The sequence below is a fragment of the Colossoma macropomum genome, unplaced genomic scaffold, assembly GCF_904425465.1.
Source record: "Colossoma macropomum unplaced genomic scaffold, Colossoma_macropomum, whole genome shotgun sequence".
NCBI classification, from domain to species: Eukaryota; Metazoa; Chordata; class Actinopteri; order Characiformes; family Serrasalmidae; genus Colossoma; species Colossoma macropomum.
The window spans coordinates 47,090,230-47,110,059 of record NW_023494789.1 but is presented as its reverse complement, the minus strand read 5'-3'; the positions used below and the strand labels follow the sequence as shown (position 1 = coordinate 47,110,059).

The following is a 19,830-nucleotide window of genomic DNA, read 5'->3' as shown; positions in this document are numbered from 1 at the left end:
AACCACAAGAAACAGTCCAGAGGAAGTCCTCTTTCTCATCTGCGCTGAGCTTTTAATCAGCTCTTGCGGCCACTATCGTCTGCGTTTGCTGGCCACTTGTATTTACATTTATTGTCCATTTTATTAGGTCCACTTACTATATAGGTGCAGGTTGTAGTTCTACATTTACAGGTTGTAGTCTAGCTGTTTCTTTGCATAGTCTATTAGCCTTTAACCCCTTTTGCCCCGTATTGTGACCGCAATTTAAATTTAGGTCTACATATTATATTTTGCGGCTGTCGTAACAAAAACTCGTATCTCCAAAATGGTAACTTTACAGGAGATGGAAAAAACATACTTTACTTTTAATGTAAGTCAATGGAACCAGACTTTTCTCTCAGTCGTTTCGGGCCGTTTCTTTTGGGCCACTCATCATGAAATTTACATACAATATTAAGGGCAACAGGCGTTTTCGAATTATGTCAGAAACCGAAAAATGACAAAAATGGAGATACGAGGTTTTCGATATATACGAATATATTGACGATAAGCGACAATAAGCGTAATGATACTGCGGTGATTGTATCAATGATTATGAATTCAGTGCATTCAGTTCTGAATGTGGTACACATGAATGCGGTTAACGTCTTCTTTAATAGTTAAGAATTCACTCTGTATTTATTTTTATTCGTATAAGAAGCTGAAAGAATAAAAAGCTCCGGTCCGGTCCAGTCCAGTCCGGTATCACTCCAGCCCCTTCTGCAGAAACGGAGCTCAGAGTGAAGTTCATTCACTAATCGTCTGCTGTTGTGAGCATTTATTCTGAGCTGTCGTTAAGTCCTGTTTGATCCTTGTTAGCTGTGTATTCGAGTTAGTTTCACTTTCACAGACAGTTTGGTTTACAGTTCTAGCGCGTTATTAGTTTGTAGCCTGTAGCGCTCAGTCTGTACCGTTGTGGTTGTGTGTTTTTAGAGCTTGTTTGTGTTGTCTTAATGCTGTTAACAGCTACATGGGGGATGTGACTGTGCTGTATGTGATCTAAGACGTGTTGGGGAACATTTTTGTTGTTTACTGATTATTTGACAGCCACAGACTTTCACACATGCATATGTGCCCAAGTACGGAGTACAGCAGTACTCACAGGCTGTGTGAGTAAAAGTGCAGGAAGTTCCCTCCTCTCTCTCTCTCTCTGTGCTCTGACCGGCTCATCGGCTGCCTTTTAAACGTTTTAGGTGATCATTAATACAACAATGTCCATATCATTCTCACCAACCTTATTTATTTATTTATTTATTTATTCATTCATTCATAGTTTTTATGAACAAATTTTAAGGTAAATATTGGTTAAACAGGTTAGTTGTACATATGGCTCTGTTTAAATTGAAATTATTTTCTATAAATTGAGATCCAATCTGGTTTTGGCCAAGACCACCAACATGTCCAATTTTTCTGGCTTGAGCAATGAATGTAGACGGCCAGTTACAGTGCGCCCCACAAACACTAGTAAACATGAGCAAAATGGGCTGTAAAGAACATTTTCATTGCTTATCTTTTTGAGATTTCATTCCAAATATTAACAAAATCTAACCTTTATTTGAAGTACATTTAATGAAAGAAAAAAAATCTTATAATTAAATAAATATTTTTTCTCAGATCTGTATGTGCCAGTTGTTGCCATTCCCATTCATATTTTATGTTTTAATGTTCACCTCAGAGATTAGGAGCACTTAAATGGTCAACCATGACATCTTGTTTCACTGGGGAATATATATGAGATAAAACACAGGCCAAATGCTCATATTCATTCATTGTTATGAGACCAGGGCAATAATTATGAAGTTTAAAAGCAACCAGAGATGTTACGAATCTGCTGGGAAGAGGACGTTTGTCCATACTGACCCCACGCACAGTGAGAGTGGACAAAGAATCTCCAAGGATCACAGATGGGTAACTGCAGACATTAGTTAAGTCTTGGGGACAAAATGTCTCCCAAACCACAATCAGACACCAGCTATATAACCACAGGTTGGTTGGGAGGGTTGCCAGAAGACAGACTCTACTGTCAAGGGCCAGCAAACTCAAGCGCCTACAGCTTGCCAGACATAACTGGAACATTCATTGAGACCGTGTTCTGTGGTCAGATAAGATCGAAATACAGCTTTTGGTGCTAAACACCAAAGGTAATGTTGTCTATACTTAAAATTTCACCTCTTATGATTTGAAAATTGACCTCCTTTAAAATGCAATTTCAATATAAGAACAATTAATCATTCAGGCCTAGTCAGGACCCCCCACAGGACCCCCCATAGGAGCACCACTGCGCAGGTATTATTTGGGCATTAGCACTAGCAAAAATGGATCGCACAGCAGTTTTCCAGAGGTTTTTAAACACCGTACACTTACTACCAACTTTATAAATCTAAAGTTAGAGGTGGTAGCTCATCTGTTTCTGCACAGTTTATGTTAGTCATCCACACAAACAGGTCAAATAGATCTGACAGTTTGGCTGTGAAGAAATTAGAATCCTTAGATATTCACGATTGGTGCGTCCCTCGTCATCAGCACTAATGACTGAGGATTAATCAGTGGAGCCCTAGTGTGTGTATATAAACGATAAAAGACAGTAAAACCAGCGTGGTTAAGTGGGCAAGTGGGTGTTTTATCTCTAACCTGCGTATCTGATATAGTTATAGGTCTGAGGGCACTGCAGCTCCCTCTCATTCTTCCTCACTCCCCTGCAGTTATCTGTCCCACCAGCAGTGACAGGGAGCGCTAGAGAGCGCCTGTTAGTACCTGCTCTTCTCTCTGGCTTCTGTTTACCCAGCCTTTGTCATGCAAAGCAAATCCGGCCCTCTTTATTTCCCCATCCGCTATCCTTTTAAAACAAGACCAACTCACCATGTCTGATGCAATATTTACGCTCATTTCAGTCCTACTTTCTCTCTCTGTCTCTCTTTCCCTGTCTTTCTCTCTCTCTCTCTCTCTCTCTCTGTCTGATCTTTATCTCTGTTTGAACAAGGAGGGTGTTGTTTGTTTCACAGCGAAATCTCAAACGACTCCAGGGCATATTTGGCAATTAATACCCAGCTCTTCTGCATGCGTTGTATCCATAGAATACATCTAATAATAACATCTCCATAGGGGTGGGCGTTTTTAATGAGCACGTAACGCCGGCTTCTGATGGACCTTTGTCGTGAAGACGTCTCGGGAGAGGAAAAAAACGTCTCCCGCGAATGAAATATGACTATGTTGACCTTTTCTGTTGTGTGCATGTTAGTTAAGACTCGAGTAAATGCTGATTTATACTTCTGAAGATGCGTGTGAACGTATTTGTGTAGAAACGCAGAGCAGGGGGTTATGAGAAATCGTAGCTTGGCGTGCGCAACTTCAAAATCTCAACAACACACCGTGCACACCCATGTAGTGTTGTACATCAAGCCGTCTCTGATAGGCCAGTTTCATATTGTCACTTTTTTTCTGCAGGAAGTAAGTCATTGCAGGTGACGCTGCTTCCACTAAAGCGATGCCTATAGAAACGATGACGAGTAGAGCATGTACAGCTCGCTGAAGTATTAGAGCTTGGAGCATAAACAGCCTTATCTCAGTTTCAGTGGTTTGTCAGCTGACAATGAGCAGAGGAAAACAAGCAGTTGATAAAGAAATAAACTTTGTCATACGGAGTAAAAGAACCTCTGTGTTTGCATTTCACCACTGCTAACCAACAATACACGGAATGCAGTACATGCTTTAAAGTTGTTGCTGCAGCCGCTTTCAGAGGGACAGTTTTCATTTTCATCCTCAAAAATGATCAGCAACCGAGAGAGCGAGTGCTCAGCGGAGAGTAGATGTTCGTTCACTGGTGCTGGTGGTTCCACCTTAAATGGTGCCTGAGCTGCCAGGATATAACTGCTGCACCATTTAAGGCGGAACGGGAGAATTCGGGCATGTTTGACAGTTTCTCGTTGCAGATTAAACGTATCAGGAAACCAGCTCAGTGCTTATAAATGCAAATAAGAAAACATCTACAGTGACGCTACAGACCCTGGCCACCTGACACGCCCACCTGTCGGGATGTGCACGTGTAGCTTTTTGCCACTTTAACTAGTTTATTGTTAGCTAGCTGTTTCAACATCTCCAGCTAACATGGCTTGTCTAAGTTACTGTTTTGGTTGTAGTTATTTTCACCTACCCATCGATTTACCACCCTATAGATGTTAGCTGACGTTATTGTGCTCTGATAGCTGTAAAGAAGTTTTTTTCCACGAATCATTTATTTCCTTTATTTAGTTTAGACTCCCACATTGTTGTGTGTTCGGTTCTCCAACAATTCTGGAATCATCCTCAAATTTCAATCTTGACGACAGAGATGAAGTACGCCTGTATTTCTGAGGTTGGTAACTGTCTGAAAGGCAATTGGTTTGTTTCTAATGAAAAGGGCCTATTGGTTGAGCAGGGAAGTACGTCCGGTAGCGAAGATAAAACAAAATACCACACAAAGATGAATAGAAAAATGGAGCCATTCGAGGAGCAACTGGCTGAGGAGGTTTGTCCTTATAAGCATTTGTATGATCCTGCTTTGAAACATTATTTGGGCTCCTGAGCGGGGAAACCATCTAAGTTCTCGCCCATCTGATCTCTGATCTGTTTACAAGTCTGATGCCCAGTGATGCCACAGCTGTCCATAGCTTGGAGTTCGAGAGCAGCCTCGCTCTCTCTGGGTGGCTAGGATGGTCCTCCCTCTCCTCCGTCACTCATGATGCATAATGCTAGCCAACATAGGCGCCTCTTAGCTAACATAACAGAATTAGAAGTTAGCGTGTGTGTTGAGCTCCAGTGATGTTGTGCTAGTGGCAGATCCTAATGATGTGGTGGCGCTTCATGTGTTTTGGTGGAAGAACCTTGTAGCCTTTACCCCCCCAGACCTAGCTAGTGGGTGGAACTGGCCATGACTAAATTAAGAGAGAAAACTTTTGGTTTTTTTAAATGCAACACTGCCCCCTAGTGCATACGTTAACTTTACATGTGCGTGTACTGACACCCAAGGAGATTTGCAGACAACAGTATACTCTGGAATATAACCTGGAATACTAATAGTTAGTATTAGTTAGATAGTGTACATTAAAGTATTGTAAAGTAAACATCAAAATGTCTTATTCAATGTTTAATTTTATATTTTTTCACAATAAAAAAATCTATTATAATAATTCATTATCTGTCGTAATTATTTATTAAAAGGATTTCTTACAAGAAGTTATCTGCTTCGAGATTTGATGACCAAATTTAGTAAAACATTATTCTCAATATAATAGACCTTTCTCGCTTTTCACTACTGGAATCATTTGCGGCTCCGTTCATCAGTCTGGATACGTTTGTAACATTTATAACTTTCTGCTAATTATTAAACCTGTGAAGTTGAGGAGCAGCATCTATTTATTGATTTTATTGATTGTTTTGGATTGATTGCTAATTCAGCCCTAAGACACTATATGTTCACTATAAGTATTCACACACCTCTCATGAGCCTGAAGTCACCATGGCCAGTGTGTGGGCTAGAGGGGTGTAAAGCCCCCAGCATTGGGCTGTGGAGCAGTAGAACTGTGTTCTCTGGAGTGATGGAGCTCCATCCAATACCTTTGGGATGAGTTGTAGTTCCAGGGCTGATCATCCAGCATCAGTACCTGATCTCACTAATGCTCTTGTGGCTGAATGCAATCAAATCCTCACAGCCGTGTTCCAACATCATTACCAGAAATGGAGAGGCTGTTACTGCAGCAAAGGTGGGCAACCTCCCTATCAATACCCTTCATTTCAGAAGAAATGCTGGATGAGCAGGTGTCTTCAAACTTTTGGATGTATAGTGTGTTTGAGAAGATCAAATCGAACGGCTACCCGCAGAGGTCAGCAATAAAGGCCGCTGCCTGGTGGCCAGGCCCAGGAGAAGCTGCAGAGCCACAGAAGCGCACAAAGCCACTATTAAAATTCTAATTTATTAATGTATACAGAGAGTGTGGCCAACCTGTCACTCAGGCCAGTGAAAAGAAAGCTGTGCGCGTGTTTTTTCTGTCCCTCTCTTTCTCTTTCTCCTTCCTTTCATCCACAGACGAGTCTCCTCCGCACACCGTAGTTGCTAAGCACCCGGTAAACGGCTTGATCTGTTATGCGATCTCTTGTTCTTTTCAGAGTTGCGCCTCGTTACCGCACGCAAAGTAACAAATGCATGTTTGTCTCTCTTCCGTCCTGAGACTCCGCTTTAATTGGGTTTGTTGTTGCTCATATCGCCGGTTCGGCATGTTGTGTGCATCCGCGCCGAGCGCATTGTTTATGTGCTCTCTTGGTAATACACCAGCCACTTAATTAAGACTTTAAAGTGGAGCTGTTTAATGAAACAGTGGAACATAATTATCCATATAATGAGTGCTTTGTGGGAAAAAAACTCCTGTTGAATTGAACCCAGTGTGGCTTGTAATAAAAAATGGGTTTAGTTCTAAAGCGAAATGCTAATAAAAAGCTGGGTTTTATTTCTCATGCTTTAATGCTGAATGCCAAGGTTCTGTAACACAATCAAGACAGTGCAGTTATGCTTGCAGGCCTGCTGCTTTTTCGGAGGGGGCGCGGGGGGGGAGTCCCCAGAATGCACTTTCACATCAACCATTGATCACCGACACAATAAAAGGACAGACTGACCACATTACAGAGCTCGGAAACATTAATACATTCACTCAGAGCAGAACCAATAGTTTCCATTCTTGTGTTGCTACCCCAGTATAGCATTCTTAAACCGCTTAGAACAGAATTAAAAATGGCTAATTCTGTTCCTTTTTCATAGGCTGTATGTAGGCCTAATGTAGTAACATAGCAGGTTTGGAAAGCTATTACACTCAGTTGTGTTTGTACTGATTAGGTCATGTTCACACATGGAATTTTACTGTTTGTAAAGCAGTAAATTGCTCCAACATACAGTTGTACACAAAAGTATAGACACGTCTGGTCGAATTCCGTGTTTCGTAGGTTTTCTAAGTGAAAATAAGCTTTGCACATTCTCTGAAGGGAACACACTTCTGCACATTTTAATGCAATTTAATATCTTATATGATTCTAAATTAATGCTTATGAGTTCTTGTACTACTGTTTAACCTGTCTGTAAAGCACTTTGAGTTGCCACTGGCATGAAAAGTACGATATAAATAAAAAATAATATTAATTATTATTATTATTATTTATTTATTTTTTGGGGGGGGGGGTTAAAACAAAATATAGCCTGTGCAAATGTTGTGGCATATTTTATGGGTTTTTTTCCCATTATGTTATCAAAAAAATAGAAATTATGCACTAAAATTGTGCACCCTGTAAAGGATTTTCTGCTTATTTTCACTATCAACAAAATCAACAAAACGTAATTTGCCTGGGAAGTTTCAAACTTTTGCATACGACTGTCGTTATGAAATAACCTATATAAATTATTATGGGCTGTGATCAAAATGAATCCAAATGCAGTGTAGAGCAGCAAACTCTCCATTTAAAAATGCAGACATGATCACTGGCTAAATGGTTTCCCGCCTCAGGACACGTGATGCAAATAACATCATGTGAGTGAGCAGAAAAGCACAGAGATGATTCACAGCTCTTGTCTACTTATAGGTGGTCATTACTGAATGAATCTACAGCCACAGTATATAAATACGTTACCTGCCAAATAAATCCTGTAAAGTGCTTTACTGAATGACGTTGATCTAAAAACACCGTTGATCTGTAACTGATTTCTACAGTGCATGTTACATGGAAACATCGCAAAAAGGGATTCAACAGCTTCGAGAGGTTTTAGCTGGTTTTACTGCCTGCTTTTCTTTTTCTTGATCTGACACTGAACATATGCTGCTGTCGCACTGACAGGCAGGAACAACTGGTCGAAAAAGCAGCAGAAAATTACCGGCAAAATGACACATGTAATTAAAAGGAATCCACGCCACTTTACCTCCACACCTACAGGGGAGGGAGAGAGAGAGAGAGAGAGAGAGAGAGAGAGAATGAGCACAACTCCCTCCTTGCTAATTACGGGTATCACCGAAATGCTAGGGTTTGAGTCATTAGTTCCATGTGCATTTAATTAGAGGCAGTCTGAAATTGGATTTAACTTATTACTTTTTCATGGATCACTTTCTTGTCATCACTTCAAATTGGATTGCAGCCCCAGGTAACTAATTATGCCCACCACAGGATCAGGAGTGGAGAAATAGGTAATTAGAAACAACACTTGCAGACCCTCGTTGATAGTCCACCCTCTCCTTGGAATGAAGGAAAAGAAGTGAGGGCGGGGGAAAAAAGAAGAAAGAAGCTCGTTTACAGCAAAAAAAAAGAGCTGGCGTGGTTAACTACCCGACTCCACATGGGATGATGGGAAATGAAGTGGTACCTATAGCGGATGTTTTGACGTGCAGCTGCGTTGACGACATTAGAACAACAGGGGCCAAAGCACCGCTGGCGAAAATGGACAGATTAGTCCAGTCTGATTGGGAACTGTAGTTTGTTTGTTTGTTTGTTTGTTTGTTTGTTTATTAGAACCTCAAACACACTCACTCTACTAGGCTGAAAATGTGGTCCACAAAAAGGAAGCTTTTAACACATGAGTAGCTTTAGTGTGCATCATTGAAAGGGAAGAAAGTTGCATGAACCCACACCAGCAGGAGCTCATGAACACATGTACTTGTGCAGTCGCGTATTGCATTTATATGAAGTAAAAAGCCAGCACCCATGCTGAACTTCGCCTACGTAAGAATGCAAATGCAGGGACATTCAGTGCTGCTGTTGCTATTATTAACGTGATTAGAGTAACGACCACGCCAGTAGAGTAATGAAACTTCAGCTGAATGATTACAGGCAAAAAAGCCCAAGAAGTGCTGAGAATAAAGGTACAGTCTTTTGTTTTAGATCATTTGGTCGACAAATGTGAACCAACAGCGCCAACGGTGAAGAATCCCATGAGCTTTGTACATGAACGCAAGCTTTCCATGGCTTGTGCTTGGCTCGTCGAGAGCAAGCAGCCAAAGAGAACATGTGTAGTTAAGCACGGCTAAAAACGGAACCGGTTTGTTGCTTTAGTCACACTGGACTGCATCGCCCGCTTTATTTTCAGGGTAGACATGTAGGTGTCTTCCAAGCATGCGCAAGACATCTGGGGTGAGCTTTTTCATTTTCACATAAATGAAAAAGTAAACAATAGACAGGACTCTTTTTTTTTCTTCTGCTTCTTCATTGTGTAATGGATTTATTCTTAGCCCGGTCTCCAGGATACTGGCCGTACACCTAAAGACCAAGAAAAGAGAGGTTTTGTTTTTTTAATGAGATTTTATGACTTCCTCCGTTTGTGGAGTCGATACAGGGGCCTTTTTGTGGCGGACCTAAGGCAGAATGATTTGTAGAAATGGCCACCTCGCATTGAGCTGCTGAAAAATGCCGCTTTTGCTGTTTTGATGACGTTGCTAGTCTGTTGTTTTTCTGAAAAAGGAGCAAACAGGCCATTTGCTAATGTACACGTGTATTTTGCTGAAAGAACATCTCATTTCTCTCATGACCGTATACAGTGACCATGAGGGCAAGTGAGGTCAAATGATTATGTTTTTTCATGAAGATGAAAGGCCATTCAATTTACCACCATCCCCCAACACACATGCACACCGCTTTGTAGAGTGCTACATGACATGACGCAGAGGCCTCTCTCTCTCTTCTCTGTTTCATCCCCTCTTCTTCGTTTTTTTGCCCTGCTCTTTCTCGTGGAGACCCATGGCATTGTCCTGACACATGTACACCACAGCGCTGCAATCTGTAACTCATTAGCAGTGCGGTGTGCTGGGGTTCGCTGGAGCCACGCCAGCGCTTCCAGACGAACGCAGCACGGCCAATCTCGCTCAGCCCAGCTGAGAAGAACCCGCCGCTGGCAGCCAACTCGCCGCCGTCCCCATACCCAGCTCAGGAGGTGATGCCGAAGTTCGAGTAACTGAGAGAACGAGGGAATCTAAAAGGAACACTTCAGCTAAAAGTCTAATTTATATACATTTCTCTTTAACCTAATCATCCAAGGCTCTTTACCTGTCTGAACACTGCGTCTTTAGCGCTGGAGCTACAGGGCTCATGTAGCTAACAAGCAATGGAAGCTTATACCTCATCAATTACAATCAGGCCTATATCACCACACTTGCCTTAAACAGTGTTCAGTTGTTTGGTAAGCACTGGAAGTCATAAGATATACCTCTGTTGTCTTTCATAGACAATGGTAAGGACAGAATTCAGACTTCAGTAGCTGCTGCTACTGACTTGTGCTCATTTTTACAGATTAAAATTAAATCTGTATGAAATTTCAGTGTTGGTAACCACATAAGCCAGTATATTAGAGATTACTCAGCACTCAACATGGTTTCAGACGAGTGTGTGATGATTTAGGCATAGCAGAAAGCCGCTATTACTTGTCAGCTGCATTAGCCTCGTAGCTCCAGCGCAAAACTTCAGCAAAAGCAGACTTCGGACACCAAACTAGTCTGGATCAACTTTCCATACTGTGCTCTTCTCATGTTGCGTGATGCTGATTTAGCAGGACTTTAGCCTTCACCTGTTTTAAACTGCATAACGCTGTTGTTGGAAAAAACACATCGTATCTCCAAAATGGTAACTTTACAGGAAAAGAAAAAAAACCTACCTTACTTTTAATGTAAGTCAATGGAACCAGAATTTTTTCCAAGTCATTCTGGGACGTTTCTTTTGGTCCATTCATCATATAATTTACACACAATGTAAAGAACAGGCATTTTCAAAGTATGACAAAAAGTGAAAAATGACAAAAATGGAGATATGAGGTTTTCTTCAGACAGCAGCGATAAAGTCTATATATAACAAATATCAAATAGTGTATATAATATATAATGTATTATAACATAATATTATAATAATACATCATTTACGTAACATACTAAACATATAACAAATTACCTCGGCCAGATTTAATGTCCTTTTGACTACACTATCCTGTACTTTCCTGAACCGATTTGCTACTTTATTTCCCTGTACGTTTTCTCATGAGTGGGTCTCGGTGCTGAATTCGATCAACAACTCGAGTGGGTGACTCCAGTGTGGCAAATATAAAACTGTGTTAATATAATGAAAGCAGGGAGGAGGAATAAAGTAAGGAGTAAAACTAAAAACGGGAAATGCAGGGTACAATCTGTTAAACGTGGGAGGCAGGCTGTGAGAACCCAAGCGTTAAATATGAGCCCGACCCAAGCTCTACACAATCGGAAAATGATGTCTGAACCTGATGTGAGCAGTCAGGTTTGTCCAAACTTACTTACTTACTTTATTCCTCCTTCCTACTTTCATTATATTAACACAGTTTTTAATTTAGCATGCCGGAGTCACCCACTCGAGTTGTTGACCAAATTTTGACTACACTATCCTGTACTTTCCTGAACCGATTTGCTACTTTATTTCCCTATACAATTTCTCATGAGTGGGTCTCGGTGCTAAATTCGATCAACAACTCGAGTGGGTGACTCCAGTGTGGCAAATATAAAAATATAAAGAACAGAAGTTTTTAATTTAGCATGCCGGAGTCACCCACTCGAGTTGTTGACCAAATTTAGCACCGAGACCCACTCATGAGAAAACGTACAGGGAAATAAAGTAGAAAATCAGTTCAGGCAAGTACAGGATAGTGACGTCAAAAGGACATTAAATTTGTTTGGCCAACTCATTTAATATGTTACATATAATATATATCATTATATTATTATATTGTAATACATTATGTATTATATACAGTATGCTATAACCTGTTTTTGTTTAATATGTTATATATAGATTTTATGCAGTTTAAAACAGGTGAAGGCTAAAGTCCTGCTAAATCAGCATTGCACAACATGAGAACAGCACAGTATGAAAAGTTGATCCAAAGCATAACTTAATGAATACATTTGTAAAAGCAGGATTTACATTTTAAACAGCTTATTATGTTGTTTTATGTAATTTTTAGTTTTTTTTTGTGCTTTAATGATGATTTTACTGTCACTATTTAGTAATTTAACTGCACAGAGTTTTGTTGGGCCACGTATGGTCTATGTGTGGGAAACACTGCAGGTCAGTTCCAAAATTTCAGGGCTGATTAAAGCTTTACACCAAGCATCTTACATGTTTGACTGTGTTCAGGTAAGAGTAAGTTTGTGTAAATGTAAATGCTGAACTATTTCTTTAAAATAACTTTTTTTAATTGCTAGCAGTGTTCATCATGATGTGTGTAATGCTTGTAGGCCTCTACTGATGTTCATTCAGTATTGCCAGCCTTAGCTATATTTGTGTATTAAGATTTCTGAAAAAGGTTCTTGCCTCTGTTTCCGTGTCTTAGACCTGGTCTGCTCTTGCGATGAGTTCTGTAAGGATCACTGAGATTTTATGGATATTAAGGCAGATTTCGTGAGTTTTGGGATCGTGTTGGGGCACGGAAGGGGTCGACACTGTAAGAGCTTAAGGGCTGTGACTCTTGAGTTCATGTGAGAACCAGTGGGGCTATGCCTTAAGTGTGCATGTGCGTGTTTGTATGAATGCAAGTGTGTGTCATCTCTACTCTCCCACCTCATTGTTTGCCTGAGCAATTGTGGCGCGTGCCAGGCTTGATCCCCAACACTTTCGGACCCCTCCATCTGCGGCTGTAGCGGCGGATCACCCGGCCTGCTCTTGACTGCTTTGTTTTGCCCTGTCACATTGTACGAATGCATTATGCTTAATGCGGGGCGCGCGTTGGAAACAGGTTTGGATGCCGCTGTCGGGATGAAGTCATCTCGCGTTTTTCCAGGCCTGCTCTCTTTAGCCTGGCAAGCGGCGCATCGGCATCGGATCGCTGTCGCTCCGGCTGCTTAAAGCCACAGTGCCATTTTCAAGACCTTTTCACTTCAGCCGCGATGTTTTCCCCTCCAGGCCCACCCTCTCTACATACGCATACTTCCCCCCTCCTGCCTCTCTTCCCTCCAGTCTTTCTGTCTTCCCGTCATTTTTCCCGCCACTCCGGCCGCATGTTTGTCAGAGTGATTCATCTGCGCTTTGGGGGCGGCTTATGGATAGATGTACACAGCTGTTTGTTAGGGTAACCGGGGCGTTGTGTGTTTAGGGAGTGTCTCATGTATATGTGTGTGCGTGGTAGGGTGTTGTATGCTTAGTGGAACATATCTGATGGTTGGCAGTTAAAAAAGCAGGAAAAACTCCCTGTGACCAGAGGAAGTTAGTAAAGCTTTTGTTTTGGGGGGGTTTCTCCGACTTGCATAACTAGGCCTGTCATGAACATGAGCATCAGGTAAAGACAGAAACAGCTCAAGCTTAAATAAAAAAACGTTACTCACTGCCGCCCTCTGAAGGCGTTATTAACAAACATCAAATAAACAAACGTCACTCACCACCGCCCTCTACAGGTGTTATTAAAAAACATCAAATAAACAAACGTTACTCAGCGCCGCCCTCTAAAGGCGTTATTAACAAACATCAAATAAACGTCACTCACCGCCGCCCTCTAAAGACGTTATTAATAAACATCAAATAAACAAACGTCACTCACCGCCGCCCTCTAAAGGCGTTATTAACAAACATCAAATAAACAAACATTACTCACCGCCGCCCTCTACAGGTGTTATTAAAAAACATCAAATAAACAAACATCACTCACCGCCGCCCTCTACAAGTGTTATAGCACCAGTCTGAAGTTAAAACTAGTGGTGTTTTGTAAGACCCATGATATTTCTATAAATGTGTCTTATGTTGTCTTTTGCCTCAACCCAGCAGACGCACGTTTGTTGTGAAGTAAACATATAATCGTGAAAGCTGACAACTGTGGAAATAAATAACTGCAGTCATCTTAAATAACTGAGATTATGTAACAGTTGTGACAGGCCTATACATGATTCTGAACTTACACACCACATTACAGTACCTTTGCCCAAGAAACCTTTGTTTACTCACTGTCTGTCACCCTCTCTTTCTGTTTCTTTCTGTCTCTCCTTCCCTCTTTTCCCACACGTCATCATCTTTCTTTCTTCAAGAAGCTCCTAAGGTTGCCATTAGTCAGTAGACAAAATATAAGCTAAGTCTGTGACTATTTACTGCAGGCTTTGACATCATGCCCTGTGTTGTGGTTTGGGGTGTTGTGTTTGTTAGGGTTGATTTGGCGGGGAATGCACCGGGTCAAGGTTGTACCGCTTCCAGAACGGTTTGGATAACACAATCCGGTGAAACTACGCTACAACAGGGGACCGGTCCTGGCGATATGTGTGCTCAAAGTTAGTAATGCATAGTAACGCATGTCGTGAGCATCTGAAGTTTTAAAGCAGAAAGGCTGGGTTGACTGAGCTTCATGCTCAAATATGGAATTACGTGCCACATTTTTTTTCTCACAAATAGAAATGTTTTGATGAAGCTTCCAAAAATAGTGTCTGAGTCAATAGTGAACACACTATGAATCAATCACAATGGCATAAAGAAAACAAAATTTCCCCACCCACCAAATTTATGTTGTACGACGCTGAAAAAAGCTCCTGTTTTGACTAAGTGAAAACCACAGACGAGCGAGAACCTGAAGAAAGGCAAACTTCAGTTTCTGGTGCTGTCAGCAAAGAGTACGTCCACAGAAAGGATTTTAAAATTGCACTGCAGGGCAGCGGTGAACGCTAGCACATTTACATATAGATGTATGATCTGCATATTTATTTGTATAAATTAGTAGTTGTTGTTTTTTTTTTTATTTAATAACAACTCAATGCTGTAGATCTAAATGCTTTAATGTAGATGCCAGAAAAAATTTGATGTTTTATTCAATATATCACTTTATTATTATTTTTTTTTTTGGAACTCCAAAAAGTTATATTATAAATAATTTCATGTTATTATCTATTTACAGTAATTTTTTTATGTATTATCTCTCTCTCTCTCTCTCTCTCTCTCTATCTATATATATATATATATATATATATATATATATATATATATAAATATAATATGTATGGGGTGGGCAAAATGCACAAACCCTGTAATCTAGTACTTGAGTAAAAGTCGAGATACCTGTGGTCCTTGGTATACTTTTACTTGAGTTTAAGCACAAAAGTACTTGCTTTCTATTAAAGTAGTAGTATTGATATAGTAAGATATTCTAACAGTCTAACATTTCTCCTCATGTGAGGAATCTGCTATCTTCTTTAATTCTGAAAGCTTGTCAGAGTTCCCGGGCCTAGTTACAGTTACTAAGCTACAATTGTACAGTCATTATTCAAGCCAGGGGTTTAGTAAAAGGCACACTATGATTAGTTCAATTTATTTGTGAAAGTGCATCATAATCTTTCATATATTATGAAAAATCCAGTCTTGCAGAAAGTATTGGAGCGAAAAAGAGGCTGTTTTACTGTGAAATGTAGTGGAGTGAAAGTAGAAGCATCAAAAAATAGAAATACTTTACAAAAATACTTGAAAAAAGTACTTAAGTACAGTAACTGTATTAAAGTGCATGTACTTTGTTGCTGTGCAACACTGTATATAATGTTTACAAATCAGGCTCATTTATGTCTTAAGATGATGGATAAACATCTGTTCGTTCTTTGATTAAGAAAAAAAAGGTGTGTGTGTGTGTGTGTGTGTGTGTGTGTGTGTGTGTGTGTGTGTGTGTGTGTGTGTGTGTGTGTTTGGTCCTTCAGATGAAGGTTGTTGCCCAGAGCACCAGCTGTTAGCTGTTAACTTTCACACCTGCTCAGTTCAGCCTTCTTTAAGTAAACATCAGATTAAGTTTATTCAGAGGACAGAATTAAAAATGTTCTTTATGCAGGAGAAAAGGTTCTTCTCACAGCGGCCGACTGTTTTAATAAAGCCATCAATTAGCAGCGCTTTCCTGCTTCCACTACAGTCGATAATTGTAGTTGTTAATGGTTATGCCATATGTTTGTATATTGGACATTTATAATGTAATAATGTCATTTGTCTTTCTAATGTCAGTCACAGTGACCTTGGCGTTGGTAGATGTTACTGTTAGAACCTTGACTGTTAGCAGTTTCTGTTACTGCTGTCAGCTCATGAGCATGAAATAAAAACTGGCCACAGGTCTGCTTGGTTTATTTGTTTATTTTTAGGACCCCATTAGCCACTATCATGGTAGCCGCTGTTCATCCTGGGGTCCAGTAGACACAATACATTACAAAATAGTGCAATAACAATCAACGAAACAAGTCATAGAAAACATGGGTACAAAAATAAAAGCTGAGAGAAAACAAAACACATGAAAAATGGAAAATAACATAGTAGGACAATTTAAAACATAAAATAACAGTAGAAAGACGACTGAGAATGGAAAAATCACACTGAAAGAAAAGGTCATTTGGTATTTCTCACGAAGACCTTAGTCAACTCTATTCTGGTAAGTATCTACATCCCTGCCCACCATGAAACTCCACCATAGTGTCATTCCAACTGTGAAGGACCTCAAATCAAATCACATTTATTGTCACATCACATTACACAGGTGCAAAAGTGAGTGAAAATCTTGGGTAGTTAGCCCCCTTGTAGGACCTACTTACAATAAAGAAAAAGAAATATATATACACATTAGACTCTAAATATATACACGTATACACAGTGTACCTATTATATTCACTAGTATTGCACTGTTTCCAGTGTACAGCTCTGTACAGTAATAAGTTAGTAAACAAAGGTGCTGGCAACATTTAGTGTAAAAGCAGTGACAAATAACCATACAATTAACAGAAAACTAAAAGAACTGAAGGGAGCTCGCTACACGGCAGCCGTACTCGGCGCCATCTTTTAAAAAGTGTCTTTTTATTTGTTTTTTTAAACATTATTTTACCCTTGATTTTAAGCAGTGAGACCAGTAAGGAATTCGACTCCTTTATAGCTCTATAAATCACTGTTCAACGCATGTTAGTGTTCGTTTTTGCTCAACGTAATTTGAAATCATTTTTGGTCGTATATCTTGTTGTATTAGTTTCATATCGTATGTCATGAAATGGCAGTTCGTATATATATATATATATATATATATATATATATATATAAATGTGTGATTAGTAATTGCAATATTAGTACGAGTGTTTCATTTTTGTTTTTTTTTATTGAGATCTTGTGCTGATATGAATAAACAAAGTTGTCAAATTATTCATTTATTTTTCACTTCAGAGCAGCCTGAGAGAGAGAGAGAGAGAGAGAGAGAGAGAGAGAGAGAGAGAGAGAGAGAGAATGGAAGCACAGCAGAACGGAGCAGGCTGAACTGTATGTCTGCTAAATTTATCATGAGGCCGTTGGGAGCACTGAAATGAGAACAGTGGCCTATTACTGCTAAGAAGGTGTTTTATTGGGAATATGCCCACATGCTACCCAGGGGAGGAGAAGGGGTTTGGCCGAGTGCGCGTATGTGTGGTGATCATATGTGTAAGTGTGGGGGTACGAGGGTGCATGCCTGGTGTGTACAAGGGTGTGCATGCTTGCATGCAAGATTACCCCATGTCCTGCCTCGCTTCCTCGACTGTGTGTGTGTGTTTGGCAGTGCATCTCAGGAAGACAATGAACAGCCTTTTCTTCTATTTAATTATTCACTAAGATATGTATTAGAATTGTCACTTTTGACACTTGAGGTCTTTCAGTCAATAATTTATATAGGTCACCCATGAAGAAGCCTTGTTGGTTATTGGTAGATTAAAGGCGCAGTGTGGATTAGCAGTGGGCTGGGGGGTGGGAGGCATTGGCTCATATTCTGTTAATTTTTTTATTGTCTCATGTATGCTGGTGTTTAGGGAAATATGTAGTAATGTGGAAAATAAGTAAAAAATTTTCTGTTTTGCATATGAATTGAATAATGTATTTAAAAAAACAATACTGGAGTGTTCATGTTTGTATAAGGCAGTATACAATGTAGAAATGCCTGTTCATAAACCCTACATATAAGTGAAACTACTAATTTACAATTAATAACACTTAAGCTGTACAATTAAACTGTATTCACTGGTTACACTGGATGGATTTAACTTAATTAAAATTAACTGCATGCAGAAATTAATAAATAAAGTAAGAAGTAAGAACATAATAATTTCCCTTACAACCCATGTAGGTACTGTGTATGTATGTATATATATATATATATATATATACATACATATGTATGTGTGTGTGTACATATATATATATATATATCAGAGCAAAACCTCATATCTCCAAAATGGTAACTTTACAGGAGAACATAGTTTAACATAGTTTACTTTTAATGTAAGTCAATGGAACCAGACTTTTCAAGTCATTTTGGACCGTTTCTTTTGGTCTATTTGTACTGAAATTTGCACTTATTGTAAAGGGGAACAGGCAATTTCAAATTATGTCAAAAACTGAAAAGCGACAAAAAATTATATATATATATATATATATATTTTTTTTTTTATATTTATATTATATATATTAGTATTAGTATTTCATTGTGTTGGCTCTATAAGAACTACATAAACATAAATTATGTAAATATAGAAACTAAGGCCAGATCTTGTAATGCTGATACTGACTATGTACTTACTAGTGATTCTTCAAATATAATGCATGTCAGGATATGTAGGCTTCAGAATGAATGTACAATTTATAAATAAATAAATAAGTAAATAAATATATATACACATACATACATATATTTCTGTATCTTTTAACCAATCAGAGCACTCCTTTGCACTACACTTTTTCTATATAATACATTATTAAGTGTATATATTGCTAGGTAATACTGTACATCACCTTGTACATAATCAAAGGGGGAGAAAATCATCTTCCTGCAGCAGAATTTCTGTTTATAACCTGTTGTATTCACAGCACACACTGATAAAGAATTTGACAGCGGTGTGCGAAAAGCATGACTCGTTACAGGACTTCATTTTGAAAGTCTGCATGCCATTTTAGAGTGAATATGCTGTTTCACTCTGAGCTGTGTGAACAGGGTTCTGAAACCCAGATTTCGTTTTTGCTTACACACGGTGACCTTTTGCAAAAGTGGGAGTCTTGAGAAATCTTTACATGCAAAGTAAATGTATTTATATATTATCAGTGCGGAGCAAAGACATTCAGCGTAATTATTACAGTTCAGTGATGTATGTGTGCGTTTTTTGGATTTATTTCTTTTGCCTTTTTGTATTTTTCATTATTCATTTGGATGAATTTTATCATTTTTCCTTTGGACACGTTTGTGGTTTGTATCTGGAATGAAAACAGAGTCGGACCGGTCGAGTCTTGTTGTTCCTTCTCTTACAGAACTAGACTGTCTTTCCTGCTGAAGCTTCACATCAAGGCAGTATAAATCTTCCTGTGTGATACAAAGATGGCCAGTAGGGGGCAGAACCCAGTTCTCTTTTTTCTGTTTTCCCCCCTAAAACGTGTGAATTTGATATTATTTGGCTCTGTGTGAACTGTAAGCACACTTTCTCGGACCTGAAACGGCAGCTGTCTCTGAGGCTGTCGTGACGACTCTCCCTTTGTTCTAGAAGAATGGAGGCAGTTGAGAGGTTCTGGTGGTTTAAGTGGAACAGGAGTGACAGTGGAAGTCCATGAGGGAGATGCACAAGTGGTTTTGTCAGGGGTCACACTGTCAGTCGTCCACTTTGAGGAACTCAGCATATTAGTTTGTTCTGTTTGAAAACGTGTAGGCCAGAGCTTGTCATGATTATATGGTTTATATTTCATTAGTGTTTATTTTTTCATCATTACAGAGTGTATGTGTTTATATATATTTATATATACACATTAATATACATATATGTGAGAGCGTGTTTATACCTCTGCGCATTTTAATGCACTGTTACTGTT

The 19,830-nt window shown here is 39.5% G+C and overlaps 1 protein-coding gene across 7 annotated transcripts in view; it reads left to right on the top strand.

The window, feature by feature from the left end:
- The window catches only part of foxp1b (forkhead box P1b), a 285,913-nt gene that overhangs the window by 199,019 nt on the left and 67,064 nt on the right, over nucleotides 1-19,830 (top strand). The gene's annotated exons all lie outside the window — the stretch shown is intronic.